The sequence below is a fragment of the Tyto alba genome, unplaced genomic scaffold, assembly GCF_018691265.1.
Source record: "Tyto alba isolate M040663 unplaced genomic scaffold, T.alba_DEE_v4.0 Super-Scaffold_42, whole genome shotgun sequence".
NCBI classification, from domain to species: Eukaryota; Metazoa; Chordata; class Aves; order Strigiformes; family Tytonidae; genus Tyto; species Tyto alba.
In genome coordinates this window covers 13,000-25,071 of record NW_024881318.1, presented here as the reverse complement: position 1 = coordinate 25,071, position 12,072 = coordinate 13,000, and positions in this window count along the sequence as shown.

The window sequence follows — 12,072 nt, the reverse complement described above, 5'->3', positions numbered from 1 at the left end:
AATTGATTGCAGGATGCCGCAGTTGGGATTTCTGTTTCCCTGCGTCGCCAGAGTTGGAGTTTGGTGGGGATAGCTTTGATTGCAGGATGCCGCAGTTGGGATTTGTGTTTCCCTGCGTCACCAGACTTGGAGTGTGGTGGGGGATGGATTTGATTGCAGGATGCCGCAGTTGGGATTTCTGTTTCCCTGCGTCGCCCGAGTTGGAGTTTGGTGGGGATAGCTTTGATTGCAGGACGCCGCAGTTGGGATTTGTGTTTCCCTGCGTCGCCAGACTTGGAGTGTGGTGGGGGATGGAATTGATTGCAGGATGCCGCAGTTGGGATTTCTGTTTCCCTGCGTCGCCAGAGTTGGAGTTTGGTGGGGATAGCTTTGATTGCAGGATGCCGCAGTTGGGATTTGTGTTTCCCTGCGTCGCCAGACTTGGAGTGTGGTGGGGGATGGATTTGATTGCAGGATGCCGCAGTTGGGATTTCTGTTTCCCTGCGTTGCCAGAGTTGGAGTTTGGTGGGGATAGCTTTGATTGCAGGACGCCGCAGTTGGGATTTGTGTTTCACTGCGTCGCCAGACTTGGAGTGTGGTGGGGGATGGATTTGATTGCAGGAAGCCGCTGTTTTGATTTCTGTTTCCCTGCGTCACAGGACTTGGAGTGTGGTGGGGGATAGCTTTGATTGGAGGATGCCGCAGTTGGGATTTCTGTTTCCCGGCGTCGCCCGAGTTGGATTTTGGTGGGGGATAGCTTTGATTGCAGGAAGCCGCCGTTGGGATTTCTGTTTCCCTGCGTCGCCAGAGTTGGAGTTTGGTGGGGGATAGATGTGATTGGAGGATGCCGCAGTTGGGATTTCTGTTTCCCTGCGTCACTGGACTTGGAGTGTGGTTGGGGATAGGTTTGATTGCAGGAAGCCGCCGTTGGGATTTGTGTTTCCGTGCTTCGCCAGAGTTGGAGTTTGGTGGGGATAGCTTTGATTGCAGGATGCCGCAGTTGGGATTTGTGTTTCCGTGCTTCGCTAGACTTGGAGTTTGGTGGGGATAGCTTTGATTGCAGGATGCCTCAGTTGGGATTTGTGTTTCCGTGCTTCGCTAGACTTGGAGTTTGGTGGGGATAGCTTTGATTGCAGGATGCCGCAGTTGGGATTTGTGTTTCCCTGCGTCGCTAGACTTGGAGTGTGGTGGGGGATGGATTTGATTGCAGGACGCCGCAGTTGGGATTTGTGTTTCACTGCGTCGCCAGAGTTGGAGTGTGGTGGGGGATAGCTTTGATTGCAGGATGCCGCCGTTGGGATTTCTGTTTCCCTGCATCTCCAGACTTGGATTGTGGCCGCTCACACTGGTGACGGCCGGATGCTGCTGTTGGTTTGTCTGCTGACTTGCGTCACCAGTTTCAGACCTTGGTGGGGGATAGCTTTGATTGCGGAATGCCGGAGTTGGGATTTGTGTTTCCCTGCGTCGCCAGGGTTGGAGTGTGGTGGAGGATAGCTTTGATTGGAGGATGCTGCAGTTGGGATTTCTGTTTCCCTGCGTCGCCAGGTTCTGAGTTTGGTGGGGGATTGCTTCGATTACAGGATGCCGCAGTTGGGATTTGTGCTTCCCTGCGTCGCCAGACTTGGATTGTGGCCGCTCACACTGGTGACGGCCGGATGCTGCTGTTGGGTTGTCTGCTGACTTGCGTCACCAGGTTCAGACCTTGGTGGGGGATAGCTTTGATTGCAGGACGCCGCAGTTGGGATTTGTGTTTCACTGCGTCGCCAGACTTGGATTTTGGTGGGGATAGCTTTGATTGGAGGATGCCGCAGTTGGGATTTCTGTTTCCCTGCGTCGCCAGAGTTGGAGTTTGGTGGGGATAGCTTTGATTGGAGGATGCCGCAGTTGGGATTTGTGTTTCCCTGCGTCGCCAGAGTTGGAGTGTGGTGGGGGATGGATTTTATTGCAGGATGCCGCAGTTGGGATTTCTGTTTCCCTGCGTCGCCAGAGTTGGAGTTTGGTGGGGATAGCTTTGATTGCAGGATGCCGCAGTTGGGATTTGTGTTTCACTGCGTCGCCAGACTTGGATTTTGGTGGGGATAGCTTTGATTGCAGGATGCCGCAGTTGGGATTTCTGTTTCCCTGCGTCGCCAGAGTTGGAGTTTGGTGGGGATAGCTTTGATTGCAGGATGCCGCAGTTGGGATTTGTGTTTCCCTGCGTCGCCAGACTTGGAGTGTGGTGGGGGATGGATTTGATTGCAGGATGCCGCAGTTGGGATTTCTGTTTCCCTGCATCGCCAGAGTTGGAGTTTGGTGGGGGATCGATGTGATTGGAGGATGCCGCAGTTGTGATTTCTGTTTCCCTGCGTCGCCAGAGTTGGAGTTTGGTGGGGGATAGATGTGATTGGAGGATGCCGCAGTTGGGATTTCTGTTTCCTTGCTTCGCCAGGGTTGGAGTGTGGTGGGGGATGGATTTGATTGGAGGATGCCGCAGTTGGGATTTCTGTTTCCTTGCGTCGCCAGGTTCAGAGTTTGGTGGGGATAGCTTTGATTGCAGGATGCCGCAGTTGGGATTTCTGTTTCCCTGCATCGCCAGACTTGGAGTTTGGTGGGGATAGCTTTGATTGCAGGATGCCGCAGTTGGGATTTCTTTTTCCCTCCGTCACCACGATGTCGGGGGCAGCCTGGTCTCTCCTTCTAGCAGCAAGGACGTGCTCAACTTGGCGCCTCGTAATTTGCATAAGCTGTAAGCAAACTGTTACACCCCTGGGGCTAAGGACGATTTCTTCCAGGAGGGCTGGTTTCGTAACTAGAGATAAGCACGTGCTATAGAAACAGGAGTAGAAGTCGTTAAGGAGAAGAATGCTGTGAGCTAGCAGAAAATTAACTGCAGAAAAAGTCAAGCTGACCTTAGACGTTAGCCAATCATGAGCTCAATTTTTGTAATATGTATTAGGTGATTAACCATTGTGCCAATCAGCTTAAAACACGTGTCTCTCTTTGTCTGTTTGGAATATAAAATCGGTTGTTGTGTTCAATAAAGTAGATCCTAACTTGCATCGAGCTGGGTCTCCGTCTCTCAATCGCGGCAAATTGGTGACCCCGACGTGATTCGGGATTAAGAACCACCTATCTGCGTGGCATGCTGCGAGTCCCACAGAACTTTGAATGAGCTGCTGAAAGGAAGCAGGAGCCGGCATTAAGAATCCCTCCGGAGTTGTGAGGTGAGCTGTGGGAGACATGGGAAGTCAGGTGTCTTCCCCAGAGAGGGACGTGTACGAACTTATGAAAGCCCTTCTTGAAAAATATGAAAAGAATCTCTCTGGGCAAGATCTTAAGGTTATGCTCAAGTGGGTACAAGTGAAAATCCCCACTGTAACTGCTTCCAGTATATTAACGACTGAGCTTTGGGATGACGTGGGGGTTAAGCTGTGGGACGCGGCTACAACAGGGAATGCTGAAGCACAGCGCATGCTCCCGTGGTGGAGGACTATCTTTGAAACTCTGAAGGCTCAGGAGACCGTTAAGAATAAAGACACTAAAGACAGGAAAGGTCCCCCGGTCGATAAGAAGACCTCGGAGCCTCTTGAGGTGGGTGCCGCCAAGTACCCCCCAGAGGATGATCCTTTTGATCCAGGACCAGTGGACCCAGAGGAGGAGCCAGATCTCTACCCTCCCGATCCCCAGGACGTATGGGCAAATATTAAACGACAAGCTCTGAAAGAGGGGGACTTGCAACTTGCGAAAAAAATAGTCGCTCCTGTTATCTATCAGGGGAGGGGGGCTCAATGGGAGGCATTATCCTTCCCTGTGGTGAAGGAGTTGCGCCGTACTGTTACCGAGCATGGCCTCTCTTCCCCATATTTCACGAGTTTGTTATCTTCTGTCTTAGATACTTATGTCATGACTCCGCATGATCTCAAATCTCTCGCACAGTTGCTGTTAACCCCCACACAGTATTCGCTATGGGAGTCGCAATGGGGGAGGGGACTCCAAACGCATTTTTAGGAGGGGCATGTAGCCTCTGTTAAGCCCTTTGTGCTACCTGTGCCTATGATCTTATGGGGACGTGATGCACTGTCACAATGGGGAATGGCTATTCAAACGCATTTTTAGGAGGGGCCATTGAGGTGCGCGACACCCTGAGATTAACCTGGAAAACTAATACCCCTGTCTGGGTGGATCAATGGCCCCTGCCGCTAGAAAAGCTTCGCGCCCTGGAAGAATTAGTTGATGAACAGTTATCCAAAAGACATGTTGTGCCCTCTGTAAGCCCCTGGAATTCACCTGTTTTTGTGATTAAAAAACAAACTGGCAAGTGGCGCTTGCTCCATGACCTCAGAAAAATTAATGACGCTATGGAAGACATGGGAGCCCTGCAACCAGGGCTCCCTTCTCCCACAATGATCCCCCGGGACTGGTCTCTGACAGTCATTGACCTCAAGGACTGCTTTTTTAATATCCCTTTGCATCCAGAAGATTCTCCTAAATTTGCTTTTTCAGTTCCAAGCGTCAACATGCAAGCTCCATTGCAGAGATATCAGTGGGTTGTGCTACCACAAGGAATGAAAAACAGTCCCACAATATGCCAATGGTATGTAGCCAAGGTCCTTAGCCCTGTTAGAACAAAGATGCCCTGCGTTTTATTGTACCATTATATGGATGATATTCTAGTGGCAGCACAACATCACGAAGTCATGGAGGAAGCTGTAGCCCTTGTCATAACTGCTGTTAATTCAGCAGGTCTTTGTGTTGCGCCGGAAAAGGTTCAGAAAATACCACCATGGAAATATCTAGGCTGGCGCATACGGGCTCAAACTATAGTCCCACAGCCTTTACTAATTCAAGCAGATGTGAGGACTTTGCATGATGTGCAGAAGTTGTTGGGAACAATTAATTGGGTCCGACCTTTGCTAGGAATTTCCAATGCAGATTTAAGTCCTTTATTCGACCTGCTTAAGGGGAGCACAGACTTATGTTCCCCTCGCGCTCTCAACCCTGCAGCTGTTGATTCCTTACAAAAAGTTGCTACAGCTATTACCTTAAGACAGGCACATCGAGATGCCCCTGAGTTACCTTTCCTTTGAATCATTTTGAATCCTGCTCGACAGCCTCATGCCTTGATATTTCAATGGGACTTGCAGGAGTCTGACCCGTTGCTTATCATTGAATGGGTATTTTTACCGAATCAACCCACGAAAACCATCTCAACACAGCATGAAATGTTTGCATCCTTGATTGTCCGTGCCAGGCGGCGCTTGTTAATGTTGTCTGGAATGGACTTCACTTGTATTTATTTGCCTATGGTCAGTGATTATTTGCAGTGGCTTCACCAACAATCGGAAGCCTTCAGTATAGCGATAGCTGGTTATACAGGCCAGCTCACTTCTCACCCACCTTCTCATCAATTGTTTAATGCTAATTTCCAGCTTGTACCTAGACCAAAGAGGAGTGACCAGCCGTTGCAAGCTCTTACTGTTTTTACAGATGGATCTGGGAAGTCCCACAAATCTGTTATCCTCTGGTGGGACGACCAGCGCAAACAATGGGAATCGGATAGAAAGACAGTGCCGGGTTCCCCCCAAATCGTGGAACTGACTGCCGTCGTCCGAGCCTTTAGAAAATGGTCTACACCGCTTAATATCATCACTGATTTCAGCTTATGTTGCAGGGATTGTTGAACGAGCTGAGGCGTCTGTGTTACGAAATGTCTCACATTTTGCATTATTTGCTTTGTTACAGGAACTTATTTTTCTTTTAGATTCTCGCATTCATTCCTATTTCATTATGCATGTCAGATCTCACACTTCCTTACCTGGCTTTATAGCGGAAGGGAACCGGCAAGCTGACCTGCTTACATTACCGGTACAGGTACTGCCAGACCGCATAGCACAAGCAAAACTCAGCCACGCTTTCTTTCACCAAAATGCTGGTGGGCTTAAGCGACAATTTGGCCTTACTACTCAGCAGGCAACCAGTATAGTTGCTGTGTGTCCCGATTGTCAAAGGCACTCATTTCCTACAATAGCAGGAGGAGTTAATCCTAGAGGATTGCAAAGTTTGCAACTTTGGCAAACCGACGTCACTCATTTTTCGGAGTTTGGTCACTTAAAATATATTCACTCCTCTATTGATACCTTTTCTGGGGCATTATTTGCCTCTTGTCATACTGGCGAAAAGGCGCGCGATGTTCAACGACATCTGCTGCGTGCTTTTGCCACTTTAGGCATACCTTCTCAAATTAAAACTGACAATGGCCCTGCATATATTTCAACTGCAATTAAAAAGTTTTTGAGTTCTTGGGGGATCAACCACATTACGGGTATCCCTCATTCCCCCACGGGCCAATCCTTAATTGAACGCTCTCATCAGTCTCTGAAACGCTTATTGCAACAACAAAAAGGGGGAATAGGGACCGTTACCCCCGAGGAACGCCTTCAGAAAGCTTTATATGTTTTTAATTTTCTGAATTGTTCTTTGATAGACAGTAAGCCTATCAGGATGGTTGAGAAGCCTTGTAAAAATGATTGTGTATGCTTTAGTCGTTTTTATTCTTTTGTTACTTTGTTTACCCTGTTTTTTGCAGTGTGTGCAGAACCTGATAGCCAGTTCAGTGAAAAGGGTCCTTATTGTGCAACAAGAAGGGGGAGATGTCGGGGGCAGCCTGGTCTCTCCTTCTAGCAGCAAGGACGTGCTCAACTTGGCGCCTCGTAATTTGCATAAGCTGTAAGCAAACTGTTACACCCCTGGGGCTAAGGACGATTTCTTCCAGGAGGGCTGGTTTCGTAACTAGAGATAAGCACGTGCTATAGAAACAGGAGTAGAAGTCGTTAAGGAGAAGAATGCTGTGAGCTAGCAGAAAATTAACTGCAGAAAAAGTCAAGCTGACCTTAGACGTTAGCCAATCATGAGCTCAATTTTTGTAATATGTATTAGGTGATTAACCATTGTGCCAATCAGCTTAAAACACGTGTCTCTCTTTGTCTGTTTGGAATATAAAATCGGTTGTTGTGTTCAATAAAGTAGATCCTAACTTGCATCGAGCTGGGTCTCCGTCTCTCAATCGCGGCAAACAGACTTGGAGTGTGGTGGGGGATAGCTTTGATTGCAGGAAGCCGCAGTTGGGATTTCTGTTTCCCTGCGTCGCCCGAGTTGGAGTTTGGTGGGGATAGCTTTGATTGCAGGACGCCGCAGTTGGGATTTGTGTTTCACTGCGTCGCCAGAGTTGGAGTGTGGTGGGGGATGGATTTGATTGCAGGATGCCGCAGTTGGGATTTCTGTTTCCCTGCGTCGCCAGAGTTGGAGTTTGGTGGGGATAGCTTTGATTGCAGGATGCCGCAGTTGGGATTTGTGTTTCCCTGCGTCGCCAGACTTGGAGTGTGGTGGGGGATGGATTTGATTGCAGGATGCCGCAGTTGGGATTTCTGTTTCTCTGCGTCGCCAGAGTTGGAGTTTGGTGGGGGATAGATGTGATTGGAGGATGCCGCAGTTGGGATTTCTGTTTCCTTGCTTCGCCAGGGTTGGAGTGTGGTGGGGGATGGCTTTGATTGCAGGATGACGCAGTTGGGATTTGTGTTTCCCTGCGTCGCCAGACTTGGAGTGTGGTGGGGGATGGATTTGATTGCAGGAAGCCGCTGTTTTGATTTCTGTTTCCCTGCGTCACAGGACTTGGAGTGTGGTGGGGGATAGCTTTGATTGGAGGATGCCGCAGTTGGGATTTCTGTTTCCCGGCGTCGCCCGAGTTGGATTTTGGTGGGGGATAGCTTTGATTGCAGGAAGCCGCCGTTGGGATTTCTGTTTCCCTGCGTCGCCAGAGTTGGAGTTTGGTGGGGGATAGATGTGATTGGAGGATGCCGCAGTTGGGATTTCTGTTTCCCTGCGTCACTGGACTTGGAGTGTGGTTGGGGATAGGTTTGATTGCAGGAAGCCGCCGTTGGGATTTGTGTTTCCGTGCTTCGCCAGAGTTGGAGTTTGGTGGGGATAGCTTTGATTGCAGGATGCCGCAGTTGGGATTTGTGTTTCCGTGCTTCGCTAGACTTGGAGTTTGGTGGGGATAGCTTTGATTGCAGGATGCCTCAGTTGGGATTTGTGTTTCCGTGCTTCGCTAGACTTGGAGTTTGGTGGGGATAGCTTTGATTGCAGGATGCCGCAGTTGGGATTTGTGTTTCCCTGCGTCGCTAGACTTGGAGTGTGGTGGGGGATGGATTTGATTGCAGGACGCCGCAGTTGGGATTTGTGTTTCACTGCGTCGCCAGAGTTGGAGTGTGGTGGGGGATAGCTTTGATTGCAGGATGCCGCCGTTGGGATTTCTGTTTCCCTGCATCTCCAGACTTGGATTGTGGCCGCTCACACTGGTGACGGCCGGATGCTGCTGTTGGTTTGTCTGCTGACTTGCGTCACCAGTTTCAGACCTTGGTGGGGGATAGCTTTGATTGCGGAATGCCGGAGTTGGGATTTGTGTTTCCCTGCGTCGCCAGGGTTGGAGTGTGGTGGGGGATAGCTTTGATTGGAGGATGCTGCAGTTGGGATTTCTGTTTCCCTGCGTCGCCAGGTTCTGAGTTTGGTGGGGGATTGCTTCGATTACAGGATGCCGCAGTTGGGATTTGTGCTTCCCTGCGTCGCCAGACTTGGATTGTGGCCGCTCACACTGGTGACGGCCGGATGCTGCTGTTGGGTTGTCTGCTGACTTGCGTCACCAGGTTCAGACCTTGGTGGGGGATAGCTTTGATTGCAGGACGCCGCAGTTGGGATTTGTGTTTCACTGCGTCGCCAGACTTGGATTTTGGTGGGGATAGCTTTGATTGCAGGATGCCGCAGTTGGGATTTCTGTTTCCCTGCGTCGCCAGAGTTGGAGTTTGGTGGGGATAGCTTTGATTGGAGGATGCCGCAGTTGGGATTTGTGTTTCCCTGCGTCGCCAGAGTTGGAGTGTGGTGGGGGATGGATTTTATTGCAGGATGCCGCAGTTGGGATTTCTGTTTCCCTGCGTCGCCAGAGTTGGAGTTTGGTGGGGATAGCTTTGATTGCAGGATGCCGCAGTTGGGATTTGTGTTTCACTGCGTCGCCAGACTTGGATTTTGGTGGGGATAGCTTTGATTGCAGGATGCCGCAGTTGGGATTTCTGTTTCCCTGCGTCGCCAGAGTTGGAGTTTGGTGGGGATAGCTTTGATTGCAGGATGCCGCAGTTGGGATTTGTGTTTCCCTGCGTCGCCAGACTTGGAGTGTGGTGGGGGATGGATTTGATTGCAGGATGCCGCAGTTGGGATTTCTGTTTCCCTGCGTCGCCAGAGTTGGAGTTTGGTGGGGGATCGATGTGATTGGAGGATGCCGCAGTTGGGATTTCTGTTTCCCTGCGTCGCCAGAGTTGGAGTTTGGTGGGGGATAGATGTGATTGGAGGATGCCGCAGTTGGGATTTCTGTTTCCTTGCTTCGCCAGGGTTGGAGTGTGGTGGGGGATGGATTTGATTGGAGGATGCCGCAGTTGGGATTTCTGTTTCCCTCCGTCACCAGACTTGGTGTGTGGTGGGGGATGGATTTGATTGGAGGATGCCGCAGTTGGGATTTCTGTTTCCTTGCGTCGCCAGGTTCAGAGTTTGGTGGGGATAGCTTTGATTGCAGGATGCCGCAGTTGGGATTTCTGTTTCCCTGCATCGCCAGACTTGGAGTTTGGTGGGGATAGCTTTGATTGCAGGATGCCGCAGTTGGGATTTCTTTTTCCCTCCGTCACCACATGTCGGGGGCAGCCTGGTCTCTCCTTCTAGCAGCAAGGACGTGCTCAACTTGGCGCCTCGTAATTTGCATAAGCTGTAAGCAAACTGTTACACCCCTGGGGCTAAGGACGATTTCTTCCAGGAGGGCTGGTTTCGTAACTAGAGATAAGCACGTGCTATAGAAACAGGAGTAGAAGTCGTTAAGGAGAAGAATGCTGTGAGCTAGCAGAAAATTAACTGCAGAAAAAGTCAAGCTGACCTTAGACGTTAGCCAATCATGAGCTCAATTTTTGTAATATGTATTAGGTGATTAACCATTGTGCCAATCAGCTTAAAACACGTGTCTCTCTTTGTCTGTTTGGAATATAAAATCGGTTGTTGTGTTCAATAAAGTAGATCCTAACTTGCATCGAGCTGGGTCTCCGTCTCTCAATCGCGGCAAATTGGTGACCCCGACGTGATTCGGGATTAAGAACCACCTATCTGCGTGGCATGCTGCGAGTCCCACAGAACTTTGAATGAGCTGCTGAAAGGAAGCAGGAGCCGGCATTAAGAATCCCTCCGGAGTTGTGAGGTGAGCTGTGGGAGACATGGGAAGTCAGGTGTCTTCCCCAGAGAGGGACGTGTACGAACTTATGAAAGCCCTTCTTGAAAAATATGAAAAGAATCTCTCTGGGCAAGATCTTAAGGTTATGCTCAAGTGGGTACAAGTGAAAATCCCCACTGTAACTGCTTCCAGTATATTAACGACTGAGCTTTGGGATGACGTGGGGGTTAAGCTGTGGGACGCGGCTACAACAGGGAATGCTGAAGCACAGCGCATGCTCCCGTGGTGGAGGACTATCTTTGAAACTCTGAAGGCTCAGGAGACCGTTAAGAATAAAGACACTAAAGACAGGAAAGGTCCCCCGGTCGATAAGAAGACCTCGGAGCCTCTTGAGGTGGGTGCCGCCAAGTACCCCCCAGAGGATGATCCTTTTGATCCAGGACCAGTGGACCCAGAGGAGGAGCCAGATCTCTACCCTCCCGATCCCCAGGACGTATGGGCAAATATTAAACGACAAGCTCTGAAAGAGGGGGACTTGCAACTTGCGAAAAAAATAGTCGCTCCTGTTATCTATCAGGGGAGGGGGGCTCAATGGGAGGCATTATCCTTCCCTGTGGTGAAGGAGTTGCGCCGTACTGTTACCGAGCATGGCCTCTCTTCCCCATATTTCACGAGTTTGTTATCTTCTGTCTTAGATACTTATGTCATGACTCCGCATGATCTCAAATCTCTCGCACAGTTGCTGTTAACCCCCACACAGTATTCGCTATGGGAGTCGCAATGGGGGAGGGGACTCCAAACGCATTTTTAGGAGGGGCATGTAGCCTCTGTTAAGCCCTTTGTGCTACCTGTGCCTATGATCTTATGGGGACGTGATGCACTGTCACAATGGGGAATGGCTATTCAAACGCATTTTTAGGAGGGGCCATTGAGGTGCGCGACACCCTGAGATTAACCTGGAAAACTAATACCCCTGTCTGGGTGGATCAATGGCCCCTGCCGCTAGAAAAGCTTCGCGCCCTGGAAGAATTAGTTGATGAACAGTTATCCAAAAGACATGTTGTGCCCTCTGTAAGCCCCTGGAATTCACCTGTTTTTGTGATTAAAAAACAAACTGGCAAGTGGCGCTTGCTCCATGACCTCAGAAAAATTAATGACGCTATGGAAGACATGGGAGCCCTGCAACCAGGGCTCCCTTCTCCCACAATGATCCCCCGGGACTGGTCTCTGACAGTCATTGACCTCAAGGACTGCTTTTTTAATATCCCTTTGCATCCAGAAGATTCTCCTAAATTTGCTTTTTCAGTTCCAAGCGTCAACATGCAAGCTCCATTGCAGAGATATCAGTGGGTTGTGCTACCACAAGGAATGAAAAACAGTCCCACAATATGCCAATGGTATGTAGCCAAGGTCCTTAGCCCTGTTAGAACAAAGATGCCCTGCGTTTTATTGTACCATTATATGGATGATATTCTAGTGGCAGCACAACATCACGAAGTCATGGAGGAAGCTGTAGCCCTTGTCATAACTGCTGTTAATTCAGCAGGTCTTTGTGTTGCGCCGGAAAAGGTTCAGAAAATACCACCATGGAAATATCTAGGCTGGCGCATACGGGCTCAAACTATAGTCCCACAGCCTTTACTAATTCAAGCAGATGTGAGGACTTTGCATGATGTGCAGAAGTTGTTGGGAACAATTAATTGGGTCCGACCTTTGCTAGGAATTTCCAATGCAGATTTAAGTCCTTTATTCGACCTGCTTAAGGGGAGCACAGACTTATGTTCCCCTCGCGCTCTCAACCCTGCAGCTGTTGATTCCTTACAAAAAGTTGCTACAGCTATTACCTTAAGACAGGCACA